Below are 14,539 nucleotides of genomic sequence, written 5' to 3'. Positions count from 1 at the left end.
TACTCTCATTAGTGTAACTGAGTGCAGTTTCCCTGTAATGGTACTTTTTGGGGTAGAATTAAAATCACAGTGCTTTTACTCTTACTTAAGTTCATTTCAGTGAAATACTTTTACTTTAATTTTTAATAACATTACAGAGTAAAAATTAACTGAGCATATCAGCTCATAAACCAGAACAAAGCACAGTTCAATTTAAAAGATTCACCCATCAAGAAACAGCAGCTCTGGCAGGAACACCACCACAGAGACGTCCAGTTTAGTGGAGAAGGACAGAGTAGACCTTATGCAGCACACACGAGGAACAGACCACATCCAATCTGTCATCTGTGTTCATTTTCACATGAACTAAGGAAAACGAGATATTATCAGCGGCCAAACATGGAACCTGCTGAGATCTCTGCTCTCATCACTCGACTCCAGCCTGAGGCAGAACAAGAACCCAACCAATCACTCATGGTCCATTTAAAAGCTCTCCATCCAAAATCTTGTGTATACGCTTAATGGCACATTTGGGACACTGCCACTCACCACAAGCAAACAAAAGCCACAAATTACGCACGTTTCCACATCCTGATCACAGCTGGACAACCAACAGGCGGTTACTAAGACCTGCCCAGCTCACTTCTCCTGCCTAATATGACCACAAACTCAAGCACACAAAAACTAATCAGCACATCTGGGTTTACTGCCACTTCAACTGGATCCTGCAGGAAGCTATTCATCAGAGAGCCACCAGCTGAGCACAGTCTGCAGCCACAGGCTTGTCCGTCTCCCCACCGTTACAGCTTCCCTGCTGACCGGCTCCAGAACCGCCAATTTAGCTCAATTTTGTCATTTGAAGTTACTATGGTGACAAGGAGATCGGTGCATGTAGATCTGCAGCTACACACAGCAGACTTTGTTAGTTCAGATTTCAGGCTAGCATCAAACCGGACAAAGTATTTGTGGATAAATGAAAGGTAAAAAGATGAAAGGATGCATAATTCTACTTTATGGCTGAGGCTTTAACAGCCCTGGACACCAGCAGGTCTTGACAGCTGTTGAAGGAAAAACAGAACTAGTCATCATGGCTGATGTGGAAATTATTCCAATTTCTTTTTTCTTCAATAAATTGATTAATAAATTCACACACACACACACACACACACACACACACACACACTCACACTCACACTCACACTCACACTCACACTCACACACAGTATTGTGTGGATGTTTGGATAAATGATGGCATCACAATTCAAATAATAAAGCACAACACAGGTGATAATTAACCATGTTACATCAACAGTTTAATATCGTGCAAAATACTGTAGAATATCACAAACAACATCTAGCAAGTCATGACACGTCTCTGTAGGATGCTTTTTAAATGACTACAATAAAAGCAGGCTTAAAAAAGTACCAACAAGCAGACTTGGTCAACATTAGGGCTGCACAGTAAATCCCATTTTTATGGTTAGTGCGATACGAGATCCCTTACGAGATTCGCCAAGAGCTGCAATGACAGAACAAGTAAAAGGACCTCATACACGCAGTGCCAGAAACACAGCATTACAGTCTAACGAACTGCCCTACCTTGGACTGCCTAATCAGATGGCAGACGCTGGCGTCTTAGTGACATCACGAGTGGGTGGTTTGTATAATTGGCACTATTTAGTGGGCTATTGGCTTGAAAGCTATGAGCTAAAGCTGAGGAAGGCCAAATAAACCGAGCTTAATCTGACAGCTTAATAAATATTTAGTGAATTACACTGTGATGTCTGAACTGAGCTTTAACCTCCTTTTTTGGATTCAGCACTCTTCAATGTTAGCGATGAATATAAAACAACAAAAAAGTGGCAGAACAAAGAAGATGGGCAGCTGGAAAAAGTACACACACACACACACACACACGCATGTGCGCGCACCTCCAAATGCTTTGGACCCTTTGCTAATGTATTAATGGAGCAGTAAGGTAATTAGCCCAGTTTAATCTATTAATGATCGTGTTGGCTAAAATGGAACAAACTGGCTTATTCCTCTCTCCAGATACGTCTCAAGTAGTTCAGATCTGAAGTAGAAACTTGTCTTTTACAGTTTCCGGGTTGCCATTACGTTTCACTCAATTTTATTCTAAACATTATGAGATTACTTAAAGCCAAAAGACTGCTGGAGTTTGAGTTGTGTGCATGTGTGTAGTTAATTGCCTCTTCCATGTGGCTTTCTGAGAACTAAGAGTACAGAGAACATCTGTGGTGCAGCTGCTTCCCAAGCCACTAAAGAGGTCAAAAAGTCAACGTCACTTACTCCACATCAAAAAAACTGCAGAAAGAAAACCACATCCAGAATGAAATTAGACGAGCCACATCCACGATCAGTCCGGGCAGTTTGAGGGAATGCACATATTTGAACATCTCATCTCTTTCTAGAAACTAAATGAATGGGGAGGCGGACGGTGCTCTGCAAACTCACTCCAGCACCGCTCACAACATCCACACAGACAGACACTGAGGAGATCACGGCAAGTGTAAATATGTTTACACAGGAAATAACGGGATTTAACAAACCAAAGCAAAACGACACGTCAGTCTGTGTTTCTCACACACACACACACACACAGTTGAGTACAATGGACAGGAAACCTTTTGATCAGTGGGCACGGTGGTCTGTGGTACGGTTGGCATGCCCGGCATGTGTGGGCGGAGAAGTTCAAATGACTGCTCCAGCCCAGCTCTACTGGCCCCATGTCAACACTGTCAAGACACGACATTCCCACAATGCCTCTGTGGCCGAAGGACAGGTAGGCAACAATACCTCCCAGCACCTGGCGTCCACAAATCATTAACTAAAAACGAACACTGGCCATTTTAATGATGGCCATTCCAAGAAGACCCCACTAAAAGCTTGGCATGCTGCAATTCCTTATTTACACAAAGGTACTGTACAGCAACTACAGCAAGAAATGACCGCTGCAATGGAAACGGTGTTCGCCATCCATGAGTGACAGAGAATGATGCATCGTGCCTTTTCGTCAGAACAGATGCTGCTTTTATTTTTGATGCATCACGCTGTTGTTTCACCTTAAGATAACTGGATAAGGAAAAACTCTTTCATGACATGTAGAAAACACTGGAGACATACATGCTTCCTCTGAAATCAGTGGTTCCCAACACTGGTCCTGGAGGCACTCCGCCATCCACAAATTAGTGTTTTCCCTGCTTTACAATTGACATGAAGCTCCCTAATTCTGACAAGTTTTATATAGAATGCATTATATATTATATATATGTTATATGAATATATTATACATGTTAAATTACGAGATTTTGTGCACTAACTGGCTCTCCACCACACCGCCACTGCGTCAACCCGAGAGGACAGCCATCATGGTAGGTTACACAGAGAGAAACTTGCTTGTTCAAAGAAAGTGCTTCAGTCAAATTATGGCAGAAGATGAAGCTGAAAGGTGTTCTGAGGACATTCAAAGAAACCCAGTGAGCCACTGAAGAGGACAGAGCAATGTTTGAGCAGAGCAGCACAAGTCAATAATTTAGGTTGACCATAATACCTTCAGTCGCAGTCTGGCTGATAAAAGGCCTGCTAGTTACACAATAATAAAAATGGTGGGGCCACATTCTGTGGATAATAATAATAATAATAATAATAATAATAATAATAATAATAATAATAATAATAATAATAATAATAAACACTGGTGAAATGAATCTCTGAAGCTAGATTACAAAGCCTAAGACTGGAAAGCTTTAGTTTAAGGTGCCATAATGTTACAGACATGGTTAGTGGTTAATGGTGCACATCTTTCCTGCTACATGACAACAAAAGAGAGACAGGCCGGCTACGTTTTCAGTCTGTTCAGGTTAAATGCATAGACAGTTTACCTTTTGGGCCAGAGGACAACCTATGCAGCAGGAACAGGATCCCTATGGCAGCTTCTGTGGTGACCTCCCACCACCAGAATACCATGGCTTTGAATTCTATGTTTGGAGTGAAATTTGCATTTAATAAACTTTACAGATCTGTGCAGATTGTTTGAGTCAAATTCCTTTCATTTTTGTAGTAATTTCCACATCTAGTACTGCATCTCAGGTGCCATGCTGATATTTTTCATCTTCATCTTCTCTTTTTCAGTGTGTTTCCTGGGGCAGTGAAGGTGCAAATCTGCTCAGATGTCTCACCCCTGAGCGAGCCGTGTCAGGTTTTAAAACATCTTTGTGCTGAGCCTCAGTTTTGAGCTGTTACAGGGCCGCATGGAGGGACACACACTTGTACCTGCAGATCACACCAGACACAGGATGGACAATGTCCTTTAAGATTTAGTCCTTGTCCACCTTTCTTGGTGTGATCACATGATGTTGAGAACCTTAGCAGTGCTGGTGTTCATGGTGTTTCTTACAATCAAACACGTTTTCAAACACAATGCCTGAGATGTTGACAAAGTGTCACGGGTCATATTTATGCCGTATGTTTGGGTGTTTTTGCTGCAGAAATAAAGGGCAGTCACAGATATTGGCACAGCACACTCCGCAAGCTTCAATTTCTTCCAACCTTAAACCTCCAGCAAGTAGCTGTTATTCGCTTCTGTGACTTGGACAGCCTCCTGTGCCAAGTTTGACATGGAAATAAATTCCAAAACGTTGCACTGTTGCCAGGGAAGACATATCTGCAATCTCCACAGACAACCAGTGATTCATCAAACGCTGAAGCCAGCACAGCGTCCTTGTGTGTTGTCCACACCACATTTACCTTATGGTTGACATGTCAAACCCTTCTCTCTCAGAATCTTCATACTCATGGCATCACAGATCTCCAGAAATGGGCTGCACTCTTTGCCAGTGGCAAAACTCCATCATACCTCTCACTAAAGGCTGGGAGTTCCAGGTGTGGTCGTGCCCATCAATGCATTATGTCCGAATCTCTAGTCTAAATCCACTTTTCCTTAGGGTTGGTGGCTAGACTAAAGAGCGGCACACCTAGAAGAGCTTCAACAGCTCTTGGAAAGACATGATGCTCTCTCTGCCCTGAGAGACATTTAGTGAGGGAGTGAAAAATAAAGCGACGTTATTCTTGTGAAAACATTTGCACTTAAGATTCCACGTTTGATTTTTCTTTGTGTAGCATCTCTGACCGACTGTAACAGTTGTCAGTTTAGTCCATATGAATCACTCACAGAGCAATGCCAGAACTAAATCTGCCAGCTTGTGTCATTGATGACAAAATGTTCAGAATGAAAAGCATGTGAGCTGCTGAAACATGGGGCACTGCAAAGGAGTGAAGGCCCAAGCGAAAGGGGCAGAGAGCTTTTTAACACCGACTGCTTCTCCAACAAGGCAGGAGAAGTTAAGTGAAGGCAGAGGTGTGAACTGGAAAACTATCCAACGACACAGACCCGCTTGCTGCTTAAGAGGCAAGGAACGAATGTGGACAATCTTTCTTTGTTTATTTACTCCATAAAATTCATTGCTGCACCCAAGGGCAGCACAAAACGACCCCATCATCAATTTTTGGTTTGATTTTTCTTATTTTCCATTGAGTTTGAGTTAATATAAACCATGGGTGCTCAATTATGGTCCTAGAGATCTACCACTCTGGAGAGATCCGATCCAACACACCTCTCATTCAGATGCTCCTGAAGGCCGTCATTATTTGAATCAGCTGTTTTTGATTCGAGGTGGAGCCAAGCTGTGCATAATTGCTATAATTAGTAGAGTTTCACTGACAGTGTTAAACCTGTAAGGATCTTGGGGACACATATTGCAAATTGTGCTAAGTACATCGAGTGTTCCACGTCCACTATTACACACCCATAACAATTCAGCAAAGGCATGTTAATGCTAAAGGCTGAATAGGTGGATCAGGTGCGTCAGGAGCAGGGCTGCGCGACACTGACGTACAACGCGATGTTTGGTAAAGCTGCCGGACATCACAATGCCGACATGAGATCACGATATAGGCCTGCCACGACTTTAGGAAGAACTGGATTGGATGCAATACCAGGAAAGCAGAAAAGGCAAAACCACTATAAATGTAGTCTTTTGATGTTTATTGAGTTACTAGTAGTAGGGACAGCTTTTTAGAGTCTGTTGTCTTGTAGCTGCTGAACACACTCCTTATTAAAGTCACGAAGTCGTCTTCATGCCACCATAGAATTTCCATTGGTTAAGCATTTAAAATGTCTAGGCTAAAGTCTGGGTTTATTCCATGTTGACAACGTGCCAATGTGCATGTTTATGGGCTGGATGGGACATGTGCCCCAACACATTATTTTAATTATTTTATTTAAAAATCTAAATTAAAAAAAAAAAAAAAAAAAAATGTTCTTTTGATTCCAGGATTGCCCGTTTGTGCATCACCTATCAGCTCAGATTAGATAATCTACAGATAATCTGTTGAAGGTATACATCTCACCATGGGTAACAACTGAAGTTCAATAAACAAATAGACAAATCTGGTAAATTCAGAGCATTAAATGATAAGCATGTAATTTTTCTTCAATCAGGTAATTAAAGGTTAATCACACTTTCCCAGTTAGTGTAGGGATCCTCACAATAGACACGCTTCTACCAAGGTCATTTATAACCTCTCTGCTTTTACTTATCAGTACATTTCACCGTCTACAGGCCACTTCAGGCCTCTTCAGCTTTTTAAGGTAAACTCAAGAAATCGATTGTGTCAACCTTTCTGTAGTCTGCAGACAGCACAGGATACCCTGCACCTCCACAGAGATTCTGCAGACAGCCCATTGCTTTTTAGAGGTTTTCCCTCAGAATGCACGCCATGTTTGAGATGGTACCCTGCTGGACCACACTAACGCTAGGGTAGTTAGTTAGCTACAGGCAGGACCCACCGCAGCATCGGCCACGTTTCAGTAATTGATGCTCAAACAGCATCTAGAGTAGTCTGAGAGCATATCAAGAGGCCGGCCTTGGAGTGAAAGACAGAATCAAATGTGCTTTGTGGTGTGTGTGTGTGTGTGTGTGTGTGTGTGTGTGTGTGTGTGTGTGTGTGTGTGTATGTATGTATATTAGGCCGTTAGCAGTTAGCCACTCTTCTCTATTCTTCAGCAATCAGTGACAGAAAGCAAAAACTCAAACGCAGCTACCTGCCATGTTAACCAGATCTTTTATGCTGCAAGCTACTAGTTGTTCAGTCCCTGTGATTTTAAAGCCACTGCCAAGAGTTGGATGGAAAGAACAGCAGCTTGGCTCTAGTTTAAATTTAATTCACTCGACAAGTTTGCGATATTATATTATATTATTCAAGATGAGGTTCCCTGAATGACAAACCATAAAAGGACAGTACAATCATTTTCTTACTCATACAGACACACTAAGTGCCATTTTAAGAATCACTGGGGAGGCTGGGGGCACAAAAATATCCAAGGTCATTACCATGCCAAAAATTCCACGTTCTACCTCAGCACTGCAATTCATCATCCAGCTCTCGGTCTCTTCAGTATTACTGTGTGGACGACCTTAAAAACAACCCCTGATTGTCAGTTAAAATGCCATTTCTGCACCTTAAGAAATCACCAAGTCGAAAAACCAAGTCAAAATAATATACATATTTTTTTAATCAGTAAATTGACTCAATTCTTTATAAAGACCGTTATTTTTGTGTCATTTAAAACTAGATACACCGGAAATTCAGTCACCGAAACTTTGCCACCTAAAATGGCAAAAAACTGGCCAAAGTGGAGGGTGAAAAGAAAAAAAAAAAAAGAAATAAAACAATTAAGAGGGTTTTTTGTTAAAATTGAAAGAAGCAGCAGGGAAAAAAAAACAAACAAAAAAAAACACAATCTGTAATACTTATACACCACAATACAGCATACACCCCAAGCATGAAGAAAGAGTATAACTTTCAAGAACTTCTTCATTATATATATATATATATAAAAAACACACATACACACTATATGGACAAAAATATTGAGACACCTACACTTTGCACCTTACAGGAGATTTTATGACATCCCATTCTAAATCCACAGGCATTGTTGTGGAGTTGGTCCCTCCTTTGCAGCTATAACAGGTTCCACTCTCCTGGGAAGCTTTCTACAAGATTGTGGCCCATTAATGCAGAAAATCATTTGGGAGGTCAGACGAGAGGGCCTCGCTCAATCTCTGTTCTAGCTCTTCCCAAAGGTGTTCAACTGGGATAAGGTCAGGGATCTCAGTGGACCAGTCAAGTTCTTCCACACCGAACTCACCCATCTACACCTTTATGGACCTTGCTTTGAGCACTGGGGCTCAGTCATCCTGGAACAGACAAGGACCTCAAAGTTCTTCCACAAACTTGGAAGCAGTAAGATTTTCCTTCACTGGAATTAAGAGGGTCTTAGGCCAACCCCTGAAAAACAACCCCACAGCATTATAACTCCTCCACCCAACACACAGGTGACACAAAGTCTTCTTGCATTCACCAAACCCTTTTTTTTCTTTGCACATGCTTCCATTAGGTCACATTATTAAAAAGCGTGGAGACAATTATCACAGCTATAACACACAATTATACATTTTTGTGGAGCCAAATGATCCGAGTGCTTTAACTAACAACTTGTTTATCCAGTATCATTAACTGGATGAATAATATATATTTAATAAAGAAGAAACGTCTCATAATTGGTAAGAAAGCAGAGAGAACAAAGGTCTCAAATAAGTTTGGAAGTTTGGCTCCACAGTCAAAACATGAAATTAGAAATCTTGGTGTAATTTTAGGATCCACCTTAAATTGTCACACTGATTTTATACTTTTCCATTTAAGAGAGAACAAGACTGAGACCTCTTCTGGATCTGCAGGACGGCGAGAGGGGGATCCGTGTTTTTGTTTTTATGACTAGACTACTTTAATGCATTGTGTTCTGGGTTACTTAAAACCACAATTCACAGATTCAACTTACTAACTCACACGAAATAGAGAGAACAACACCGGCTTTAGCTTAAATTAAATTGGCTGCCTGTCGCATTTAGAACTGATTTTAAACTCTTTTACTGGTTAGCACCAACACACACCTCTGGATGCCTGTTACAGAACGTTTTATAAATCTTGATTTAAGCTCAAGTGCTGCTTTATTCAAGGTTCCCAGGATGAAGCAGCATTCTATCTTTACCAAGCTTAACATTGTTGATATGAAATCTTATTTTATTCACTGCATTGTCTTTATTGATTTGTTATTACCACTTTTATTAAACAAAATTGGAGAATGTTGGCTTTTCTTTAATTGTGATGCACTTTGTGCTGCATTTTTATGTATGAAAGAAGCTATTTAATCAAAGTTTATTATTACTAGATCAAAGATCCTTTCTTGTCATTGTTCTGTTGTTGATCTGTAAACTGTGTTGGGTAATGCTGTTGAACTGTCATGTAATTCGGCACTTATGTTTAGTCAAATAACATTACATCACCAGCTCTAGCCTTTATTTCCACACTCAGCTTGATCCTCAAAAGTAGCAGTTAAGCCCAAAGTTTGTACAAGGAGAACTTTTCCTAAATGGCTTCAATGCCTTATTGGTGCTCTGGTCCAAAATGATTCATTGAGATGATACAGCAAAAACAAAAAGCTCACAGTGAGAGATGACGTCTGAGGACTTGTGCAGGAGAACAGATGTGTTTTGCCACAGTTATGGTTTCAAAACCACAAACATGGTGTAGAGGCAAACACAGATAAGCTATAGGTCAAACCACACCCCTTACAAAACAGAACCATTAGGAGTTCGAGACCAGGCTAATCTAGGACCATGGTATCCATTTAGTCCCATTAGTGAACCCAGAGCATGCCACACAAATAAAGAGGATATTTTCAGCCATTTGATTAACACTAAGCTGTCCACATGTAATAGAAACCAGCTGGGGCTCTCATGACGTTGCTTTAAAAAAAAAAAAAAAAATGCAGAGAGAGACAGAGAGAGAGAGAAAGACAGAGAGAGAAAAAGAGACAGACAGACAGACAGACAGACAGACAGACAGACAGACAGACAGACAGACAGACAGACAGACTACATTCGCCTCCAGGCTAGGTTCCCCCGCCACTGGACTATAGCCAGGATCCCAAGCAAGCTGTCCTCTGCCATAAACACAAGACACATGACCTAATATAGAATTATCAAAAGGCAAAAATCAGACTCTGAACCCTTCTGCGTCCACAGATGTGGGGCTAAAGACACTGGGGAAATTGGACTACATGGAATTAAATGCCTTCAAGGACTGGCACTATTAATAGGAGCTAGCTGCATGGTGGCAGTGTCAGGTTCTTCCATACATGAAGCAGGAAAGAGGGTGTGGCAGAACGACTGAGTGCACAATACAGCACTTCAGTGTCAGCATTGTTAATAAGACCCAGGAGATTAATGTCAACATGTCTCCCATCCTCCTTCACTCTGCATCCCAATTAAGATGAAGTACTAGAAGTAGGTACATTTACTCACGGTAACGGACTGCAGACTAATCAAGAGGCGCTGACTAACGACACGCATGTGGACCCATAGACACATGTAGAACAAGCATGCTTACAGGCTCGTGGATGCTGAGAAGACCAGTTATTTAAATAAATAAATAAATGATCAATTTCAACTGTTGACAAAACTGAACTGTTTCATTCCAAAGAGACAGAAATTTCCAAAAAGGACAGTTACTGCGTTCTTGTTTCTATTCTTCATTCACACCTATACGAATCATTTCATATGGGTATACTTCATATAAATAACAGAATGCAATGAACAAAGCTTCTGTTACCGGTCAATACCGCTACAACGTCAACATCTGCATGGTGACATCAGTAACAGGACAGCAGCTCAGGCATACATCACCCAGCATTACAGTCAAAACGGAAAACCAATAAAAAGCAACCCTTTCAGTCTGGACTGCAGGACCACTGTAAAAACAATAAGACAGAAAGCAGATGAAGGAAAAAGGAAAGAGAAGTAAACAGAAAGTGGGCGTGTTCATCAGAAAGGAATATATTCAGGTATCTTGCTCTGAAGGAAGATGCAAAAGAGAATGGACTCCAGTTTTCCTGCTTATTTAAAACTTCACTGAAGCAGCTGGGAATTATCCCATTTCCAAACCTACTCTGAAGTTCTTTGGGCCCCACCATAATTCATCAAGCTTTCTGTGACATGAAAAAGTACAAGCCTGGTTTCCTCCAAGGTTCACTCTAAATGCCGAGTTCTCAAACACCTTCAGGCCAAAACATCAGCGGTCAGAGAATCATTCTTCAGAAGAGCGTTACAGTGAACCAGGCCTGTCAGACAGATCAAACCCCAGCTGCGGAACTCTCTGCCGCATAAAGACTAAAACAAGCACACATCACAGCAATGTTTACTCTGAAATAAGTTTGGTTATATTAACTAACGTGTCCCATCGTATCCCCCAACACCTGTCTAATTAACGGGGTCATCTCTGCAGCGATAAAGCAACTGTTTCTTAATCTACTATCCCAAGCTGTGATAATCCATACGATCTGAACGTTTGACAGCCTTTACACCAACAAAGACTGGCGGAATATTCTGGTCTATCAGTAAAAGCAGAGGGAGAGACTAACAGTAAATCCGCACGGTACCATTCCAACAACACGAAATCCGATCCAGTCAGTCACCGGAGACACCGGAGCCAGTAATACCTGGTGCAAACGGCTTTACGGCTCTGTCCACTTGTGGGGGGATTACTCCAGACAGATGAATGCTGGGTGCGAACAGGAGCTAAACTGAAGTAAAATATCCACTCGGTCACAATGAGATGACCACAACTTAAATGTCTTGCCCAACGTAAACAGACTGAATTGCTTAAAAATAGTACATTAGAAATACAGAAATATAAGCATTAGACACAAATTTACATTCTACTAAACATTTAAACTGATATCTGAGGTATTTATTGCACCCCAGAACAGCAGAGTGTCCAGGCAATGCTGGGCTAATGCAGCAAACGGTCTGTATAGTATTCATTTTTAACCCTATAGGAATAAATGCTATATTTCCTCTATAATGGCGATCCATTCAAATCTAGTCGTTTTCATAAATGTTTACGTATGAGCACGGGCAAACACGCACACGCTCAAACGCGCACACGCTCAAACGCGCACACGCTCAAACACGCAAACACGCACACGCTCAAACGCGCACACGCTCAAACACGCACACGCTCAAACGCTCAAACACGCACACGCTCAAACGCGCACACGCTCAAACGCGCAAACACGCACACGCTCAAACACGCACACGCGCAAACAGGCACACGCTCAAACAGGCACACGCTCAAACACGCAAAATACTGCATATTGCCACCGGCCCACAATATTCACATTTTCTTCCCCTATTAAAATGATGCATGAGACGCGTCAGAAGACGTCCCAGCTCTGTCACGGGACCAGACGTGTTTAAAAGAAGAGCTTTATTTTGAATTATATATTTCAAATGAGTCCGATTGGTCTGGCTGCTTTTTTGTGAGATGTTGGTCACCATGAGCTACTTTGTCCCTAATATACACAAATACAGACGGGATACTGAAGGTTCTGTGTGTACAGAACACTCATATAACCCTGCTTTAGACACACACACACACACACACACACACACACACACACACACACCATATATATATACACATACATTATATTATATAAGTAACATACAGTGTCACCTTGTCATGTGGTTACTGATGTTATAATGTGGTTTAATTTACTTCGCTTTACATTTTGTGGCACAATGAGTGATTCTGGTGACATTAAGATCTGCTATTAATTTTTTTCCACCAATATCAATCCAAGACTTCAGCCAGATATCTATACGACGTTAGAACTGGATTTTATCGCTGGTGTCAATGGAACCAGAATATCTGTGCCATTTCTTTTGGTCTGTTCATAATGAAATTTATACACAATGTAAAGGACAACAGGCATTTTCAAAATGTCAAAAACTGAAAAACGACAAAAATGGAGACAAGGCTTTGTTCCAACAGCAGCAATATGAAACTGTGAATGCTGGAAACAATTGTGATTAAACAATATTTCTTACTGCACTTATTGTGCACTTACTATGTTCTTAAAAGTAATGCATCAAGCCCCAAACCAGCAAACAATAAGACAAACATACATATTTCTAGGCAGTAAAATCTTTTGGCATTACATACATATTGGCAATAACATGGAAATAAAAGCCAGTGTCATTGACTTTTCTAGCATCAGATATGATTCTTTTCATGGTTAGGAGTAATGTGATCCTGGGTCTGCGTTTGGGGGAAGCTCTACCCTAAAGCATGTAGTTAAACTCAACTATAACAAGCCACCAGAGACAGCTGTAACGGGAAAACCCAGAATAGCCTGTCCTGAGCACTAGTCTCCTATTCCACAGTCTGGAGCTGCAGTCTCCCCACAACTAGCTTACAAAGCCCCTTGCAAGTGGCAGCAATGAACCTGTACCTTACAGTATCTTATAATTTTGGTCCTCCTGTGAGCTTCAAGTTCAACTTTCCACTCCATCAACAGACTTCACATAAACCTTCTCTGTCCATTGACCGTTAATCCAGAGTGTTGAGCATGAGTGCGGCTTGGTTACGGCGTTGTAACGTCCCGGTGCCGAGCGGAAGGCTGAGAGACAGGACGGTGCTACAGCTCAGCCAGCTGCTCTGTCAAACCAAACGCTTGCTCCCACAAAGACACACTAACCTGGATCCTCTTACCAGGGATCAGGGGGCAGGCAATGTCTCTGGACCAAGCCAAACCACTGGGCACCAGAGAGGTGTCCGATATCAGTCTGGACCCAACTCAAACAGCTATTCTTCCACCGCACAGTCAAATACACTAAGCCATCGCGTTCCTTTCCATTTTACTGGGTATCAGATTTAGGGCCGTCCTGATTAATCAATTAAACTTAAACACTGTTTGCTTTTTGAATCAGTAATAAACAGTTTGCAGTTTTCATGATTACATACTTTAAATTCTCCAAGTCTCTCCAACTGTTCATCTTTTCAACTGCATCCAAGTTTCCTTCGCCACTAAATTACTCTGCAACTGTTGAAAGGGTCTACAGAGTTTACTTTTCAATGAAGCCTTCTTACTGTTTGGCCTTTTTAACCCCTTATTCTCCAGCGTAGACTTTCTTTTTTCCATCTGAATTTTCGTGACCAAATCTTAAGGCAAATTATTCAGTAAACGTAGGAAATAAATAAATAAAATTTTAAAAATTAGCATTTATTTTTTGTAAAAGTTCACCTCAAAAGAACAGAAAATGTGTTTTGTGACCAAACATATTGCTAAATAATGTTTCCAGAGCAGATCACTGAAGAGACGCCGTCTGTTTATAGTTTAGAGCCCAGATTTGGGGAAAAACGGGTCGACTTTCAGTAGAAAAACAAACTGAGTTCAGCTTCTTTTATTATAAGGGTTTAAAATGACGTCACTGTCTATTAGACTGGAGAGAAGAGCTACAGCCTCACACGACGCCCAGCTTCTGAATGGAGCTTATGGAATATGAACGTTATGAAGAACATGATGAAGAGCGGTTTGGAGCCACCGGTGGTCTCAAAGTTGAAGAGGTTAAAA

At 41.3% G+C, this 14,539-nt stretch overlaps 1 protein-coding gene across 2 annotated transcripts in view; it reads right to left on the bottom strand.

The window, feature by feature from the left end:
* The window catches only part of tln2a (talin 2a), a 79,529-nt gene that overhangs the window by 54,771 nt on the left and 10,219 nt on the right, over nt 1-14,539 (bottom strand). The window contains exon 1 of one of the 2 annotated variants that reach the window (XM_017721573.2): nt 13,418-13,439. The exons of the other annotated variant lie outside the window; for it this stretch is intronic. The gene's annotated coding sequence lies outside the window, so the exon portion shown is untranslated. Of the gene's footprint in view, nt 1-13,417; nt 13,440-14,539 lie in introns of those variants that run through there. 2 annotated transcript variants of the gene reach the window in all.

The sequence above is a fragment of the Pygocentrus nattereri genome, chromosome 15 (genome assembly GCF_015220715.1).
Source record: "Pygocentrus nattereri isolate fPygNat1 chromosome 15, fPygNat1.pri, whole genome shotgun sequence".
Classification (NCBI taxonomy): domain Eukaryota; kingdom Metazoa; phylum Chordata; class Actinopteri; order Characiformes; family Serrasalmidae; genus Pygocentrus; species Pygocentrus nattereri.
The sequence above is the reverse complement of the archived record's forward strand: the minus strand, read 5'-3'. Positions and strand labels throughout refer to the sequence as shown.